The 18,999-nt window shown below is 41.7% G+C and overlaps 1 protein-coding gene across 2 annotated transcripts in view; it reads right to left on the bottom strand.

Annotated features, from left to right (window-relative positions):
• src (v-src avian sarcoma (Schmidt-Ruppin A-2) viral oncogene homolog) overlaps positions 1-18,999 on the bottom strand; it is a 69,818-nt gene that overhangs the window by 47,584 nt on the left and 3,235 nt on the right. The gene's annotated exons all lie outside the window — the stretch shown is intronic.

The raw sequence follows: 18,999 nt of genomic DNA, 5'->3' as shown, positions 1-18,999 counted from the left end.
AGCAATCCACAACTTTATAGTGATAAATCCTGTTTTCTAGAACATCTATGTATGGACCAGGCCTTAGACAGTTCTCTCTCTCATTTGCTTGCTGCAGATTTTGGTTAGAAATAGAGCTAAATAATTTGCAAAACTAATCTAATTAGGATTTTTTTTCCTGATATTGCAATTATAAAATGAGATTCTTAATAGGTTCCTCAACTCGTGCATTTTTCAACAAATTTGAGCAATAGATCATTCTATATTATAACCTACATCCAGTCAGTAACACTCATCATACATGCATGCATGGATAGAAACCCCCATATGAATAGATACATAAGTGACAATGTGCTTTGAAAATAAAGAAATTATTTCAGAAGCATTTAATCCACAGTAACATGAATATGAATATGAGGGTGCAGCAAGCTATAAGCTATAAAGGAGGTGGCTGTGGTGGGGGAGGTGAAGCTGGCTATAAGCTGACTGCAGCTGGGTGTATGAACAACTGCTAAGCTTCATCATCATTATATATAATTACCTATAGTAGTTATTTTTAGTCATATTGCAAATTTGATACCAATTGCTTTATTGAAAGGATTATCATTTTTATGTCACTTATTTTGGATAAAACAAAACATACATTAAACACGAAAAGGAGGATTCTTGTAAACCATTTTAAAAAATTTACACTTTGACTATTGCTTTATGTGTATAAAATCTCTGCTGCAAAAAGAGAATGTATTAGACAGCTATTTTGACAAATTTCAGGTTAAAGAAATGCAATAAATTACAGCGATATTGCAATTTCATGAAAATTTGCGATTAATTGCCCAGCCCTAGTTAGAAATAAGATTTGAAGCACTGTTTCAAAACACGTGCAAGTGTTCGACTATCAAAAATTCTGACAACCCTAACAACCACCGTGTAATTTTTTTTACATAGAGGAAAAAAAAAAAGTGTGTGACCTCATTTCCTACCTCTGCACAATCAAACAGTTTCACATTAATAAAGGGGGAAAAAGCCTTAATGTCACACTGCTTATTAACCAACTGTGTGGAAATGAACGTAGAAACACATGCCCTGCTTTATGGCTCAAGGTCTCTCAGCTGCTCCCTCGTCACAGCAGCAGCAGCTTCAGTCTCTCTCCTCTAGTGAAACTGGAAGATCAGAGGCATCTGAGGCATGCACAGAAACGTGAGCGCTCTGAAGGGACCCACGGCTGCTCCGCATATTGTGTTGACAGTGTGAAAATCCCCCATATTGTCCCTCTGTGCAGCATTAAACACCAAGAATGGACTGAATAGTTTACTACTGTATTGTTGGGATCTGCTGCTCTGCTCCACTGACATCATCCTCGTATGCTTCCCTCTGTGCAGCTCTGCCTCAATGCTCTCATCTAAATATGGTCATTATGTGCACTGAGACCCACGAGCTGCGGTCGTGTGCTCAAACAAGAAGCCAAGAGGAGAGAGAGAGAGAGAGAGAGGATACGGGATGGAGGGAGAGAGGGAGGAGAAGAAGAAGAAGATAATCCTCTAGGGCTTTGGGCTTTCTTTATTTCCCCTCCTAAGTCTTCCTCCCTTACACTCGGGCTATCTCCCCCTCCTCTTGCACTCTCTTTCCCCCACAGTTTCCCCAATCCTTTCAGGAGATTTCCGATGGGAAATGGTGGAAATAAAGGATTTCGATTCCTCTGATGTGTCAGCCACGTGTCACGTGAGGAAGAAAAACACACTTTTGCTGCTCTCCAAATATCACTGAACTGGTGTTCAACTCAAAAGAGGAAACATTCAAAGACAAGTGTGTCCAAAACATTATGCAAACTCTTGGCTGGAAATGCAACACAACAAAGACGCAGCATCAGAATGCACTTCTGATCTTCTGCAGCATCATATGGGCTCATGTTTTATGGATACGTGTCGCTGACGGTGAACTGGAGCTCGGTGATGGCAGACCCTTAAATTCAGCCCTTCTCATCACATTTCAAAGAGGCAATATTTGATCTGCTCCAGTCCACAGAGACTCCTGGGTGCCTTATGCTTCAGTAACTGAGGGCTTTCACCGTTTAACTTCTCATCTGCACAGCTAGGCAGCGAGAGACATCCCTATAGACCTCAAATCTGAGGCCTGACCCCAAAGGAATAAGTATATAATACATAAAAAGCAGTTCTACTAATCAAATAAAACAGAAAGAGCCAAATCACAGACGACAAAATACAACTGAACAGAGCTAAGGGGTCTCTCTGTTACCATAACAGGGCTAAAATGCCTCAAAAGCTGCCTAAATTCAGATAAAATATGTCACAAATAACAGTATCTCAAAATGATAGAGTATTGAGGAAAAAGTCAAAATTTCTTGTTGTTTATTTCAGTCCTGAAAAGAGCTCTAATCTGTTGATTAACTTAAAAACACACGCAAAGGTTTCCTGAGCCTTAATTCTGTCACTCTGGTTCAGTTCACACAACCACAATAATCGGGAAGACTGCTGACATGACTTTTAACGTTACTATAAAAACCAATGTAGCTAAGTTGGCTTAAGCTATATAAACTTCGGCAAATAAAGCTAACACAGCTAGGTTAAGTATGTAGATAATGTAGCCACGAAACTTCAGTAGCTAACATAGCTAAGTGGATTCCATAGCTAATGTAAGCTTTGTGGTTACATTAGTTTGGTAGCTATGTTTGTATAGCTATCCATGAGCTTTGTGAGCTTAAGCATTAGCTCCATAATCTATGCAGCTTTGTAGCTATGTCAGTGTAGCAAATTATGAGCTTCATCTCTATTACCTTTGTTGCTCCATTATCTCCACATGTTACTCAGATAATGTAGCTTAATGGGTTAAACAGCAAACATTAGCATCATAGCTATTTTAGTATAGCTATCAACGAGCTAGAGATTTAGCTTCATTACCTTTGTAGCTCCATTAGCTACGCATGTTACAAAGCTAACGTAGCTTCATAGATTATATAGCTAACATTAGCTTAGTAGCTATGTTAGAATAGCTATCCATGAGCTTAGTGAGCTTTAGCTTTAGCTCCTTTATCTGCACAGTTTACTCAGCTACCATAGCTTTGTAGATAAGAAAGCTAACATTTTTTAGCAGCTATGCTAGAAAAGCCATCCGTGAGCTCAGTAAGCTTTAACTTCAACTCATTATCTATGTAGCTCAATTATCTGCACAATTTACTCAGCTAAAATAGCTTTATAAATTACATAGCTAACATTAACTTTGGAGCTATGTTAGTGTAGCTATCCTTGAGTTTGTGAGCTTTAACTTCTGTCCAATTATCCATGTAGCTCCATTATCTCTGTAGTTTACTCACTAATGTAGCTTGTAGATTACATAGCTAACATTAGCTTCATAACTATGTAAGTATAGCTATCCATGAGCTTCATGAGCTTTAGCTCTATTATCTATGTAGTTCAATTATCTACACACTGTACTCAGCTAACGGAGCTTTGTAGCTATGTTAGCTATGTTCGGTCTTTTAAAAACTTTTTATCATTTGGTATCCTCAACCTAAGCTGAACCTTTACCCAAACCTAACTGAAAGTTTATTCCAATTTTATTGAGTGTATTTCCGTTCATACAGATGCAAGAGTTAGCATACAGCTTCAAAAAAGACTATTTTTTAATCCCATCACTATCAGAGGGGTCTCTGTATTTTCTAATACTCAGGTCTTATCAGATTTGGTTTCAGCAGTAAATTGGTGCCAAAAACATCTCTAAAATAGAGCATGTAAACATGTCTGAGTATGAGAAACTGGGCCAGGTGAACGTGTGCGTTATGAGTCTGTTGCAGCAGTGCGACTGAGCCCAGTCATGGTTGAGGAATGCAAAGAGGAGAAACAGGCGAGTTTCAACTGCTCTCCCGCTCACAGCCCACAGCAGGAATGTTCGAGGAGCAGGTAGAGACACCGTCCACTCAGGATGTTCAGATATCCAGGTTTGCCCCGGAGCCACACATACAACCCACCCTAACGCATTCCCCTCACCGTCTGTCACAGAAAAGGGAAAGCTGCGTGGAGGAGCCACGTTGTGAGAACAAGAATGTGAGTCAAGGTCGCAGCAGCACTCTGTGGTTGTTCATCCTGCCATGAAACAGCTCTGTCCCAGATTTAGCTCCATGTAGACACAAATTAAACACATGCTGAGTGCGTCACGCTGGGGCTGATTATCAGCTGAGTCTGGCAATTCTGTGACTCCAAGAACATCTTAATTATTCTTCCAAATTATTCATTCATTCTGACACAAAGCATGAACGAAACCTAATATACAGATGTGGTAACAGGGCATGATCCAGAACCACCAGGAGATAATTTATCAGCAACTACTTTGATAAATAATTAATTGTTTCAGTCAGTTTTAGGCAACAATTCCCGATTCCAGCTTCATCAGTTGATTGCCCCACAGTCAGCCGGCGTCTCGTTCTCTGCTTCACCGCCCCACTGAGCTGCATTTGAATACTGAGGATATAATATATGAGGATTTGCTGCTTTTCCTTGTCATTAGTAAAATCCTGTATAAAAGTCAATGGGTTCTGAACTGCTTTAAGGGATGAATGAGGTCATTTGTGGACCTCTGATGAGCATTTTTACAACCTTTTTACATTTTAAAGAGTAGCTAAACCCCAGAGTTCCGGCTAGTAGGCATTTACAGAAAATGCCTTTAAAATATCATGAGCACGGCTGAGCGGGGGGAGGGATAAGACACACCCACTCACTCCTTTAGCCTTTAGCGCCACCAGCCACAACATCCCAGCCTGGGCTGCTTTTGTGGATTTGATTATCAGCCATAACACCACAACCATCCAAGGTAGATCTATTACAAGCTGTATGCAAACAATGATATATGCTCCTGTTAAGACAGGATTGGTGGATTCCTGCAAGTCTGTCGTGCAGGGGCCCCAAACGTCAAATAGGAGACTGGGTATGAGCTATGTGCATGAAAACAGGTACATATATCTATCATGATTAGATGAAAAAAAAAAGTCACTTGGGACCATAGGGCCGGGCCGTGACCGGAGACCAAACTTAAACTACTTTTTTGTACATTTTTCGCTGCCGTCATAAAAATAAGTATCAAAAACCAGTCACAAATTAAATGAGCAATTTACAGTGCCATTAAATCAGTGAGATCAGACAAAGTCTGCTGATGGGGGCAATGAACGAGATCCAGTTATTCCAAATTTGGTCAAATTTGTCCTTTTGGATTTTTATTTGATAGGTCAATTTTTCCATCTTAAATATCTCCAAAATAATTCCAATCCAGTCATCTAGAGTGGGTTGGATCGGGCTTAACCATCTTCTTGTAATTGTTTTTTTAATTACAGTAATTTAAGTAAAAGTAATTAGTTACTTTCCATCCCTGTATTAGACACATGGTCTTGCCAAGAACACCCAAAAATGCACCAAAGAGAAGTTGGCACAAAGGAGTCCCAAATGACTAATTTAGCATAGCCTTGCATAAATATGCTGCTCCAGCACCACAGTTAGTGCCAGACTGATTTGGTTCCAAGCAGGTTGTGCCGGAAATAAAGTTTGGCTCTCTAATTTGGGACTGAAATCAGGAACACACAATGTTGTAGAGCCTTGAAGATTAATTTACAGAGACATTTCAGAATTAAATGGTTAATCATGATGCCATAAAATCACTTGATCCCTACTCCAGATCAGCCAGTAGAAAACTCAAATCACAATAGTTAGGTTTCAACTTGTAGTGAGAAGTTGCCATGCATATTTCTAACACAATCAGTAGAATTTAAGTACTTGGAACTTGAATATCAAGATTGGATCTGATGTGATAAACAACAACCCTAAATAGCCATAAACATAAGATTTCAGCTTTATAAAGTGGTCTGGAGGTTTAGTTACTCTTTAGAGACTTAAATAATTGTAGAGATAACTGGGAGTTTTAATGATGAATCACAATAAAATAAATGTAAACTGCAGCCCTGTTTCCTACAGACCGTTTTGGATGCAGAGGTGCAGCACATCCTCCATGTGTGCAGATGCAGCAATATAAATAAAGCATTCTGTATCAACATTTCTATAGCAGCTCTGTCTGCAAACAAAGACACAAAGATCCCCGTGTTGGGGTCCTGCTTCCTTAGAGATATACAAATAAGAGCAGCAGAATAAAAAAAACACAGCAACACCCACCAGGCTTTGCCATTAAAATTTTAAAATGTGCCCATGTCACGCTTCATCATCAAAACATAACTGCTCGCAGCCATGACATTTCCATAACAGATTGGAGGGCAGGACCCCGAACACGGCAGCGATTTCCTCCATCTCTTTCAAACCACCCCTTTGTTCACTTGGCACTGATTTCAATATTCAAATGCAGCTCAGTGGGGCGGTGAAGCAGAGAACGAGACGCCGGCTGACTGTGGGGCAATCAGACGAAAGAACAGAGTTGATTGGAGATTTCAGGGAGATACAGCAGGGCGTGTTCACTGAAGTGCTCCTGCTGTGAAAGAGGAACATGGCCTTGTTCTGTGTCTCATCCAGACTCATATCAGGACAGACAGAGTGACACACGAGGTCAGAGCTCAAGGGAAACAGACACTGTACTTCCTACAGCCTCAGTCAGTGAAGGAGAGCGGCCCTGACAGAAAACACATGGAGCAATAAAGTCGCATTTCAAGGAACTAGACTGCAAACAAAGAGGAGGAAGAATACAGGAGTGATAGATCACCTTTTTATATGAGTTAACACAACAAAACAAACACAAACATCTCAATAAAGGAGCCAGGCAGAGCGAGAACATATTTTAAAAGTGCAGGATTGTTGCTCTCAAACTGAGAGTCTAATTTGAATGTGAGAAATCACAGCACTCTGCAAAGTAATCACTGAGTCATCGCTGGTATTGTTTAGCAGCCACCCACAGTGACTGTATATTACAGTCACTGTGATATGAGACAGTAAAAACATCGCTTACCACCATATAAGCCTGTATATAAGACAGGTTTATGAGAAACACACCTGAAAAAATGACTCCAAAACTCAATAGAAGAGTCTTCTTCTAACCAGGATAGGGCTGCCAGCTGTATTGCATTAACCCTGGTGTTATTTAATGCTCTGCAGCAGTGGTTTTCAACCTTTTTTTTTTGTCCAAGACACACCTAAGATCAAGCCAAATCCATGTCTATACAAAATTGCCTATTTAAAACATGTTCAGTAAATGGAGCGTACACCACTAGTTCAGTAAGGCCACTGAGTCAAGCCCTGCTATATAACAGAGATCAGCTGATCTCACGCAAGCCCTCATCAGCTGACGGCCACTTGATTTGCTTTTAAGCACCCTATTGGCTTATCACACTCACGCTGCCATATTTTACCTGCTCTATCCTGGCTATGCTTTGCTGCTTCCTCTCCAAGCCACCCTCTACAACCCTCCTCCACCCCAGCTCCTCCTCCCCAGAACAGCCACATGTAAATAACAGCAATGAGTGCAAATTTACAACTGCTAATAAAGAAAAACTATCTATGACCACAAATCATGTGTGTTTTTTTGACAGAGAGGTCCTGACTGAACTTAAGTCATTGTATAGTTTCAGTAATAATGTACGTATGGCTGTACAAATAGCTATGGCACACCAAGACTTGGCTCAAGGCTCACCAGCTGTTACACTTTTGGATGTCTCATTTCAATTTTAAAACAGACAGCCCAGCAGACAAGTAAAAGGTCATCTACACTTTGTGATATCAAACATTTCATTTCACTTTTTTACTGTTCCCTTTAGCTGTTTATTCCCGTATAAAGTTCATTTTTTTCCATGGTTGAGTTAAGGCAATGACGTTTGATCTAAGAAGTTCCGTCGGCTAAATGGTAAATGGCTTGTTGTCTGACTACACAAAGCTCTTTTTACAACACTTAAATGCTCCACACTCTCTCACTGATAGCAGAGGCTGCTATCCCTGGATGTCTGAGTCATTTTGTATGCACTTCTCCATATTACTTAGTGTATAACAATGTTATACTGTATTATGTGTTCGGTTTAGGGCTGTCAAGATTAATCCCATTAATTGTGATTAACTTCAATCCACAATTTGTGCACAAATTATCATGATTAATCACATGTTTAATTGTCCCTTTCAGCCCACTTTAGTTAAGCCACTGAAACATCTACCTATAGCCACAGTAAGTAGAACCCAACCCAACGGAAGCAAGGCAAACAGGCCGGGCTGCAGGCTAAGCTGAGAGCGGCCCCACATAAACCTGTCATACCAAGCTTCTTTATCACAGGTGCCCGCTCCCTCACCAGCAGGATGGCTGGATGGCTGGATGGATGGATGGATGTTGAAAAAGTCCAGTTCTTATTTCCCTTAAAAAATCTTACATACAGCTCAGTGGACAAGTCAAAGTCATATGTATCTTGTGACATCAATTTTTTTCCGCCTTTTACTGTCCCCTTATTTACTTTTCAATCCATAATAAGTTCTTTCTTCCCTGGTTAAGTTTATGTCAGTATGTCCTGTTTCCCCTAGTTTAAGACAGTAGAAAAATGTAAAATGACAAAATAATAATTTTAAATGTAAATAGTGGAATTTTCAAAGGCAATGAGTAGGGTGCAATTAATTGCAATTAACATCTTTAATCTTTTGACAGCTGTAGTTTGGTTATAATTGATCAGAATTCAGCCATTGACTGTACAAAAACAGCAATGTCACCCCATGGTTTTTAGAGAGGCATTCTGAGTTGAACAGTGGCAGCTGCCATATTGCAATGTCATAATGTCACCTTCACCTAACCCTTGATTAATCTACATACAGTCAAAGAAATGAGTATGAGGTGGTCTATAAGGGTTAGGGTTAGATTTTAAGCCCAGTTTGTTCATATGCATTGCATCTATGCCACAGCTAAAGTATGGTGTGGTGGCCTTTGCTCATGTGATCACCATATACTTCTATGTTGGTGCTTTGCAATATTCCACCTGCAAACTAAAAAGCATTGCAACCACACATCCTGCTTGTTTGGGTACAAGGAGACAATGGCAACTGAAACTGGGAGCAGTGTGTTGGAGCTGGTGCTGATAAATACCGAGCAGCAGTTGATTATACTGCAGAGAGGAAAAGAGAAGAGACATCAGAGTGGATGTAAAGTAAGCCTGCTGAATCAGCCAAGGAAGAGGACAGGGAATTTTTTGTCCAAATTCAGCCACAGGGAGACATGGATGATGAAATGCAATTCTGATACTTTTGGATGTTGGCAAGCAGTACGACTTGTTGCATCACCGTCTGCAGCCGCTCATGCCACCCTAGAGTACACAGGAGATGTCATTACAGAGACTGGCAGTCACCAGTGCAAACCAGCAAACCAATCACAGGGCTTACAGGCGGCATTGTTTTCATGTGTAGTTACATTAAAAGAAGTGCACATCTGCAGAGGCCTCTACATAGGGTTCAGGGCTATGCTGACCTATGCTAAATGCTATGGCAAAGATTGAATTCCAGTGTATAAATCAAGCCTTCACTTCTTGGCAAATGGCTACAACTTGTCAACCTTTTGGTTAGCTCATTCCCTACATCAGGCAAATTTTGACTTTGGCTTAACAATATCAGTAACTTAAAACAAAGAAAACAAAGGGAAAAAAAGCATTTTTACATAGGTGAAATCCAGTGTAAACTAGAAACTAAGAACTTTTTTTAACATCTTAACAGACGAATTTGCCTAATTTTTGCAGCTTTCTGTAAAAAAATACCAAAAAATGTAAGTTACTTCCAAATTAACTTGCAGGACACGAAATAAAAGGGATTTTAGGTCAATTTTCCTTGAAGAAAGGACAAAAGGCATCAAAAATCTTACTTCAGTAAGCACATACATAAAACAAATACCTATGCAAAACACATTATACTGCTATAAAGTTGTGAAGACCTTAGCATGATTAATAAAGCAATATATGCATGTATATTTACTTAATTCAATGAGTCTAGACCCACTCATGCATTTACGTTCCCATGATCTGGGTCTGACCCTCTTACAGGATCTGCTAAATACAAAGCTTAGGTCTATCAGGGCCGATCATCTCTGCTAGGACAGGATATGCGTAGAAACTCCAATGTCAACATACTGTTTACTGCAGTGGTTCTCAGAGGATGCAACGCCTCGTGTTTAAATGGAAGAGGGGGAGCGGGGCAGCATGTGCTCTTCCCAGCATCTCATCATCCCGACCAGGCTCGCACAGCTGCGCCTACACAAAGCCACACATAGAGACATCTCTCTAAATGCCAAAGACGCTTTTTCCTGTCACAAGGAGCGTCCGCGGAGCGACGGGAATGACTGTGAGAGCGATGGCTTTTCCACAGAGGCTACAACAGTGGGTGGATTGAGCGGAGATGCGTGGCCTGTGTCACCCTGGCCCGTTCCCAGAGCAGAGGGACAGGAAGTGGACAGGGATCCCGGGAGGATACAAGCCCTCCTCTGTTTGTCTGTATCAAACCACTATCAGATCCTTCATTCAAATGGCCGGCGAGCGCAGGCCGCCGTGACAGAGAGCTGGGAGGGATATGTCAGAGCGCCTCACTTCTGCATCCTTGTCATTCAAACTCGGAGCGCAATGGACGGGCTTTGTGGTTTCATGTTCCACTTCACTCCTTCAGTCACCAGTTCAGGCAGTCAGATAACAGCAGAGTTAGCATGGCTGGGAAAACAGCAACTTGTAGGTTAAAACCTCTGGGAATTTGACTGTAAATGACGTCACTTATTGCTTAACAAAGAGGCCAAAGGTTAGAGGTCCCCATATTGAAAATACTCAGTCCTCTTAATGTTTGATCAACCTAGAAACAGGCAAAGAAGGGAAGTTAAGGCAGGACTCATGCCTCCTGGCAAATGCCAATCAGCTGAGCAGCACCCCTAATTTTGCAAATTTATTCATAACTATTGGCTTCAATGTGATTAAAATGGATGAAATATTAAAAATCACCCCTGTATGGTAAGTACCAATGAAGAAGAAAGCTACAGAGACCCTAAAATATTTTAAACCAGGCTGTAGGCATGTTTATTTCTACTGAAAATGGGGATTGTATATAGGACCTAAAGGGGAATCCTTGACTTCTGCAGTGATTTGCACTGCTGGATTGGATTCTTTTTATAACAGAGGATGCCAGCTGGGTGAGATAGTGTGAATGCAAAAATGAGATCTAAGTATCCAGAAAAATTGGAGACAAAATTAACAATCATAGCTTTGTAGAAACTATGATTAAAACATGTTGGATTGCGTTCCAGACCATTTTTGCCATGACAAAACACATTTTGATAGACATCTGCCTGGGTTGTCTGCACAGATATAGGACAACTGGTGATCTACATAAGCAGCTGTTTGCAGTGTGCTTGAGTTAGGAGACAAAGACGGTACTAGAAATATTGATATGGCAGCATATCTTCATAAACTCCTTGCCAACATGTGCATCGATACTAATGTTGCTGAATCAAGTCAGCTGCAAATGCAGTGATGGCAGTTACAAAGTATGGGCTGCATGCAGACAACAAAAAAGCCAGCAGGCAACGGCAGAAAGTCCATGATGGAGTGCACGCTTCAGATGAAAACAAACTAAAATGGATGAGAAAGTCTATTAGCTTCCAGCAAGACTGAAGCAAAGACACTGGATTATTGGGGGTTTTTCAAGAACTAGAAGGTCTGGATTTGAACATGCAATATGCAAGCTGTGCAAAAGCATCTACCCATATTAAGACACCAGCCTAGCAGTTAGCATTAACAGCTAGCCTCGCTACAACAGGCCCATTTGTAGCATCCCAGCCAGCACTAATAACTCTGTGCTTTATTTGAATCCATCAGATGTAAAGTGTAATAATGGCTTCAGGCTGCTGCTTATGAGTCTGAGTCGTGCTGTTTAATCTCCACCCATTAGTTCGATATAGAAACTTTATGTAGATTTACAGCAAGAAGACATTCTTTTAGGCTTATACTAGTGAAATCAGAATATTGCATCAAAGAGAGGGTCATTTTAAGTCTGAAAGGTCGCATGCTTATGGATTTATTAACAGCCCAGTATTTTAATGTACTCCTTGGATCTCTTCTTGATTCTGAATTTCGACATGTATGATTATACCTATGCCTTTGCAGCTAACCTCTACATTAAAGAAAAACCTACTGTTGTGAATTCTGTGTTAAACCAAAATCATTGTGTAGTGTGATATCAATCATGAGGCTGCTGGAGTTACCCAGCCCTATAGTGGAGTGTATAAGCATAAGCATAAGTCACTGATTGGTGCGTTAGAAATGTTTTTCAGTCAAACTCATTGTTAGCAGATTGCATGCACATGCTGCTATGTGAACTGGCCTTCTTTGGTTTGGAATTCATGCTACTCTATTGTTCTGGAGCAGGAAACCACAGTTTTTATTTCATGGATCAATTTCACATAATTAGGGAGAAAAGATGTTAAAAGCTGAGAAGTCTTCTTGGTTTGTACCGTAAGAGCATTCTGAGATCACTTGCAGAATAAAGTGGAAAGGTAATGCCACCTTTAACAGCTTTTCTCCCTCATTATGGGAATGTTCGGACAACATATTTTCAAATATTGATGACCCATTTCAGGCAATCTGATTCATACTTAAGTACAAAGATCTAGACTTTGCCTCAACAGTATGTCTGAGGCGATGACCAGATATGAGTTCACATGTCAGCCTCTTATACAAACAACAGCTCATTCAGTTTTCTCCCTGGCTCTAACACCATGGCAGGGTATCCCTGCATGCTGTGCAATGAAGCTGTTAGCAGTACAAATGAATGGGGATGAATTCGCAAAAAAACTTAGAGGCTAGTGGTTCCTCTTTAACAGCTTTTCTCCCTTTTTTGTCATAAGCATGCATAGATAATGATATGCTATTTGGATATGCTATTTGGGAAGTACTAATTGAATTGACAACTCAAATCAAGACAACAAGTTTGGAGTGTCGTTTGCACATGAGCAAGTTCTAGGAGCTGGGTCTTTATGTAAGTTCAGGAAGCCAGCTCCCTTTTAAGAGATGGTGCATTTGTTTCTACTTTCTATGTACTTTTAAATGTATAAGAAAGCCAAATTCGTAGCAAATAAGGAGCCGTTTGGACACCAAAAAAAGGTTTGAGTTGACCCAACAATCCAAGTGTGCAATTCCCATCATTCCAAGTGAGGCTGGATGGACATAAAGCTATGCTTTGTGTTTACTAGAGAATAAAACGGATCGTATCAGTTGACTGGTCGCTTTTTTTTAAAGCATCCCAGTGTCTTAAGTCTACATAACCAATCCAAACTGGATTGGATGAAGGCATCCCAGACCACCTCTGTATGCAGTCTACGCTATTGGATATCAAACAGTCTTCAGCATACATTAAAATCCGTCCACAGAAAGCATTCAGGATTACCGCTTAATATCTGAATGCCCAAAACAGATACATACCCCTGTTAATGCATGGTCTGAACAGGGTCCCTGCCAAACTCAGACATTTCCAAATCAAGCAGAGCTGAGCTGTGCAGCCCTGCTTGATTTGGAAATGTCTAGTAGGGCCACACCGTAAAGGGGGTTGGGGTGCCTTGGATGTTTTTAGTAATCGCTTCAATTGAGAGCCCCCTAGCTGTGTAATTTGCATTATGTGTGTTCACTTGCAGTCTTACTTATCATGCTGTCTCCATCTTTTATCTCACTGCCAACTTCTTCTTCAGGCATAAATGAGGATAAAATAAACAGAAGTAAGCTGCCACTATGATGAGTGATAAAGTAGAACACAGTGAGTCAAACTTGCTGGGTAATCTATTTAGAGTTCAGTTTTTTCTACATCAAAACATCAATATTTGGCCTCAGTGTTTTTATAATTGTATCAAACAAGTCAGCATGATGGCACACAGCCGTATCGATATGTGTCCCACTCCCAGTTAGAGGCTAGGCTTTTGTGGATTTGGCTTTCCAGTGGCTTTAATGGCTGGCAAAGTGATGCCTGACACAAAACTAGGCCACACAGCCACATAAACCCCAAACAGAGAGAGAGAGACAAAGACAGATAAAAAGCCAGAGTGGTGTGAGACAGGGAGGACGAGCGAGAGAACAGGTGGCACTGGCATTCCCATGCTCAAACGTGTGCCCTTGAATGTAGCAGGGCACTAATTAGCACCAAATCTGGGCCAGAGCGACAGAAGTTTAGTATCCGCCACATGAAATATTCAAAGGCCTTTGTCAGCGGGAAGCCATCACAAATCTCGTGCCCCTCTTTCGTGTGTACAATCCCTCACTCGCCTCCTCCTCTCTCTCTCTCTCTGGAGTTTATCTCATTGGTGCACAGAGGATGGCTTGATTCTGGCATTGGACGAGTGTTTTGTTTGTTAAGTGCTCTGAAGCCAAAAGGGAACAGTGTTGTTCCAACAAAGAAGAGCCACTCCATTACTACTACTACGTCTACTCCAGCCCCGACTCGGGACTCTGCGCTCCATCCTTTTTCTTCCCAATAAGCCGGATCGTCTTTATAATATCAGCAACAATTACAATATGTCCTCAAAGCTCAATGCCAATTAATCCTCATCTGACCTAAAGGAAAGTGGGACACTCTCTGCTACATCAAATGATGAACTCAGCAAACCTCCAGCTACAGTCTGCAGCTGCTCATTTTGCTTGAGTGCCTTAAAAGCAGAGGCAGATATACAAAATGCTTAGCTGGCATGCTTGAGAGACAGGTCCCTGTGCAGACCAAGGCTGTCAAAGTGTTCAATACTCAGACACTTCTACACACCACATGGTTTTAAACAATATCATCTCCATTGTTCTAATGATTGACAATATTTTGAAGTGTCAGAGTTGTCTATATTGCTTGAGTTCCAGATCTGACATTAGTCCCTACCCCCCAAATTTCCAGGGCCCTCTTGCCCCTTGAAAAAGCCTTTCAGGGGGTAGTGGTGGAATCTTTCCCCACTAGACGGGATGACGCTGCAAGTTCACAATGTGATCGGTGATGGCCTTTACATACAGAAGCAACAGCAATGCGGTACATTTTTATCAAGAGCGGTTTACAAGATTCTTGTTTGATATCAAAAGGACCACGGTGCATTGAATCAAGGTATTAGATCAGAGGAAACTGCTATCATTTGCACACTTCTTGAGATGCCATCTCACCAATCGTTTTGCTGTGTGCATCTGGAAAATCTCCATTTAAACAGCCATGTACCCATCGCACTGCACCCTGCTCTTCCATTCTAGCAAGAGTTTGGCCACCTATCCCTAGATGTGAATGTGCAAAATGTAGGGGTAGGGCTAAATCCTGCATTGCGTCCAGGCTGTAGCTACGTCATAGGAACAAATGTTATCGTGAGCACATCATAATTGTGCTTTGGTGTGTCCATGTCATGCAAATTCTGCCCACTCTACAGCAGTGTGTTTTTTCTGCCAGTTCCTGTTCCAACCGCCATTTTTCCTGCTCCCTTTTGTACAATTAACCATTGCATCTGAAACCAAGCATATTATGTTGGAGATGGAGCAGGTAAGTATTGAGCAGCAATTGATTAAACTGCAGTTACTGCAAGTAAGGAGATGGAAAGTGCGGCCCCTATATCAGCTGAGGCTGAGGATGGGGGAAATTTTTGCAGAGATTCTGCCACCAAGAGAGACACGGACAAGGAAACAGCTGATATCTTCAGGTGCTGGCAGGCAGATTTGACTAGTTTATGGCTGTCTGCAGTTATTTACCCACAAATTCCACATACTCTGTCTTTGGCATTGTATGTGAACTGCAGTTTTGCTCCTAGAGACAGTGTGCACCCTCGCTGAGTGCAGCTCTGAATAGCTGGAGATGAAAGATCACAAGATCACTGGAGAACTAGGACTTAGTGTGGGAATTGCCAGATCCTGTGACATTATTTCATGAATTCCATATACGTTTTTGCTTCAAGGATTGAGTGAACACATTAGAAATTATGGGTTTATATAATCTGTTATGGTTGAGTAGGGGTCATAGATATCCTGTGGTTTCCACCCCAGAAATCATTTCTTGAACTGTGGCATCATGTTACACCTTCATGACCGATGGGTGCCACCAACTCTGCCACAAGATGGGGCATAATGTTGATATAGTGGTGAGATTTATTGCTAGGAGTCTGTGCATTGTGTTGTATTTTGACACTGGCTGGATGAGTGTTGAAGCCCCTGTTAGAATCCATATGCTTTATGTGGATTGATGCGTTGTGGCAACTGGTGAGGTCAGGTCAGATATGAGAGCGTATGCCAATTCAACACTTTATCGAGTCAACCTTGGCCCTTTCCAGCCAGCATGTCCATGTGGGCCCCACATGGGTTATATGCAGTCTACAATACGGGTCCCATGTGGGTTTGTCCATGAGTTCTATGGTGGCCCCACCTGTGATTGCCAATGTGAACTGCAAGTGTGGACACAAAAGAGACCCATATAGGCCCCATCTAGAGATCCTTGCATTGCCCCGTTACTACAAATAGGATCTATATTGAGTCTCTAGAGATGGGGCCAACTCTTATGGGCTGATCCACACTTACAGTTCACATGGGCAATCACAGCTGGGGCCATCATGAAACCCACGGATAAGCCCATACTGTAGCCCACATATAACCCATGTGGGGCCGATAAGGACATGCTGGCTGGGAATTACTGCTCTGACCTCCCAATGGCCCATTACCCAACCTTTCAGTTATCTCTCCAGCTGAGCACAGGTATTCAAGAGTCCTCAAATTCCAGGCGCCAACTTGGACTGACAGCCTCGGGTTTAGCTAAAACAGTTGAGAGCTAAAGCATCCTCCACTAAAATATGCTTGGCATGTATCTTTAGTGGTGCAGAGCACTGGAGACAGACCAGAGCGTGTGCTGTAGAATTGGAAAGACTGACCAGAAAGGGAACAAGCTTCTCCGGAGTGTGCTTCGTGTAAGGAACACTGTGCAGACAGAATATGTGTAATTTGAGGGTTATGTTACACCACAGAATGCATAAGAAGCTTAAAGATATTGATCAGAAACTGACAGTTCTAACCAGCAAACTAAGCATGCTTGAGGAGATGCATGTCGGCTACGTGTGGAGGCTACCATGTGGCTTTGACACAGAGGCATAAAAAAGGCTCAGGGGGCATTGGGTGTATTTGGATTGAGCCAGACTCCTGCACACTGTGACAGCCCTACTGCAGACCACCCCTAAATAGTTCCCTTCCTCTTTTCTGAATAGGTGCACAAAGGCAAATTTTGAGAAGCGACATGTCTTAAAGCGGCCGATTCTCCAGGAAACAAGCAGCTCATTGATGCTTCAGCTCTGTGTGTCACCCTTACAGACAGACCACTCCAGTATACCGCCGGACAAAGGGGCCAGTCCACAGCCACGTTGCCAATTAGGAGGAATTTCTGCCTTGAGAGCCACTTTCCACCAATCTCATTGGAGCTGACATAAACATCTACGGCTTTCACTGGAAGACATTCATGGGATTCCAAGGAGCATTAGGTCCCCCTCTGTGGAGCCTAAAATCTGCCAGTTATAGGGAAAGTACAATGCTCCATCTCGTACCACTTTGAGAAACACTCCTCACTTGCTTGCTGTGTTGCCAGGTTGCAAAGTGCATGCTAATAGCCAGCTGAAACTGGCAACATTTGGTCCTGATGGAAGTATTTATCATGATCCATGAGCAGGATGCATGATAAAAAACAAACAGTGTGCAAAAGTGGGCATCGTGCAATGCCTGGGGTGTTTACACGCAACATGGCTTCATCCCCAGGGTCAGTTTGCATGTCATTGGCTCAATCTAAAACCTCAGGATATTGAATCCATCGGATATAATATGTTTATGCCTGCATGCTGCCAAACAGCCTAATTCCTCCAGGAAATACAAAAAAACCCCAAGCAAAAATCTGTGGAGGATTAGTCTAATGCATTATACTGATAATCAAATGTGATAGCAATTTTATTTTCATTAAAAAATTACTGCTGCCCCTTTGAAATATGTCTCCAGTGACGTGTTTTAGAGGATTACAGGCAGGCTGCAAAACAAGATGGAATTCACCGCAGGGTTTATACACAATATTTAGGTTTAAGGGAGATCAAAAAGCAGAGACAACATGCCCCAATAGAGGTTCAAGTGTGCGTGTGTCGTACAAAGTGTTTTATCTCGACTGTCATGAGAGGAAAGTGTCGCATTCTGATGCCGTGAGTGAACTGACAGACTGAATTCTCTGTGTCTGGAGGTAAATCTGGTCTAGACGCTAAATCTGGTTTAATTTTGGAGATGGATGACAGTTAGCAGATCTGTGCCGTCACCCTGGATCAGCTGGGAGAGTAAAGGCTCATGTGTACAGTGTACACAAGCCAGAATGGAGGAAAGGGCTGTATGGAAAGGCTCAAGGACCGTGCACACTTCCCTAAAGACAGATAGGACAATTACCTCCAGGTCCATAGAAATCTTGTCTTTTTTTATTATTAGTTACCACCACATTAGAGTCAATATTTGGGCCTTTGAGTCACGTTGAGTGGGAGAGACTAATCCTAAGCATATGACGGCCATGTCTTGAAAGTGTGTGGGATCACTGAGGGAAGAAGGAAAGCCTGTGCTACTCTAAATGAAGAAGCAGAATTATTTTAAGCAACTCAGCTTAAGAAAAAACCTACAGTTCCCTTTAGCTCTGATTCCTCTTTCACACTTAAGGCAGCACATGTAAGGCAGGTACTTTCCTAAAAAAGCATGAAAGGTTTCACTTTTGGCTTTGGGAAAACAATGTTAAAAGTTAAAAGTAGGGCTGGGCATTATGGTGAATTTTAACGATCTACTGATGATAAAGAGGGAGAGGATATTGTTTATATTAGTATAGTTTCCTTATGCATGAAAGAGGCATTTCCTCTGATTTCATTTGTTATTAGTGAGTAAAGTCTCATATCTGTGGAACCCACACTGTGAAATCCTCCCTATACAGCATGTATGTGGTCTCACGGTTGGGCTGATTTGTCGGATAAATGCAGTCAGGGGATTAAAATGTTGAAGATTTGAAAGTTGTCCAGTATGTGGCCAGCTAAAATGTTACACTTATT

Source organism: Cheilinus undulatus, linkage group 11 (assembly GCF_018320785.1).
Source record: "Cheilinus undulatus linkage group 11, ASM1832078v1, whole genome shotgun sequence".
Taxonomy (NCBI): Eukaryota; Metazoa; Chordata; class Actinopteri; order Labriformes; family Labridae; genus Cheilinus; species Cheilinus undulatus.
Note: the sequence above shows the minus strand (reverse complement) of the source record. Positions and strands in the feature narration are given on the sequence as shown.